The sequence below is a fragment of the Squalius cephalus genome (genome assembly GCF_949319135.1).
Source record: "Squalius cephalus genome assembly, chromosome: 3".
NCBI lineage: Eukaryota > Metazoa > Chordata > Actinopteri > Cypriniformes > Leuciscidae > Squalius > Squalius cephalus.
Window position 1 is genome coordinate 4,000,990 of NC_137124.1, and position 966 is coordinate 4,001,955.

General features: G+C 48.1%; 1 long non-coding RNA gene across 1 annotated transcript; it reads left to right on the forward strand.

Annotated features, from left to right (window-relative positions):
- The first annotated feature begins 258 nt into the window (after positions 1-258).
- Positions 259-966, forward strand: LOC307155378. Its single transcript, XR_013820499.1, has 3 exons — positions 259-371; positions 452-586; positions 672-966. It is a non-coding gene; the product is annotated as an uncharacterized lncRNA (long non-coding RNA).

Consider the following 966-nt stretch of genomic DNA (forward strand, 5'->3'; position numbering starts at 1 on the left):
CACACCCCTTGGAGGTCTTCAAAGGTGATGGGTTGATCTTTGACTGATCGAGGTTTGAGGCTTGACTGCAGTTGAGTGATGGTAATATCCAAACTTTGAGCTTTAGTAATTTCTTCCAGAGAGTGAGGTAATGTAGATGCATGGTGTGACGATATGGATAGGCAAGGGGCAGCATCTACAGCAGGCATCTCCTCGACCCGGGACAACGCATCAGGTCCCATGTTGAGGCAACCTTTCCGGTGATGGACTTTAAAGTGGAACTGTTGCAGGCGAAGTGTCCAGCGGGTTAGGCGTGAGGAGGTTTTAGGGCAGTTGAACGCCCATGCCAGTGCTGCGTGGTCAGTGAAGACGTTGAAGGGTCTTCCCTCCAGGTAGTGTCTCCACTTTTCGACAGCCCAAACCACTGCCAGACATTCCTTTTCAGAAGTGCTGTAATTTTTCTCTGCGCCAGTTAAGGTCCTTGATGCATATGCCACCACCTTTTCTCCCTCCTCTGATTGTTGAGTGAGGATGGCACCCAATCCAACCTCACTGGCGTCTGTGTGAACCTGGAAGTCTTGGTTAATGTCTGGTTGTATTAACACTGGTGAGTTTTGCAAAGCTTGTTTAAGTGCATCCATACTAGTTTGACACTCTGGAGTCCATTCCCACTTAACTCCTTTCTTTTTGAGGTGGTTCAATGGAGCAGCAATGTCAGAGAAGTGGGAAATAAACTTATGATACCACCCGGCCAGACCCAGAAATCGTTGCAAGGCTTTGAGATCTTGCGGTGGGGGGAACTCCGCAACGGCTCTGGTCTTCTCTCGATCAATCTCCACTCCCCTCTCAGAGACTATATGACCGAGGAACTTGAGCTGTCGCTTGAAGAAATGGCATTTCTTCATGTTCAGCGTCAGGTTGGCTTGGGTAAGTCTATGGAGAACCATGTTGAAATGTTGAATGTGTTGTTCTATTGACTTTGAATAG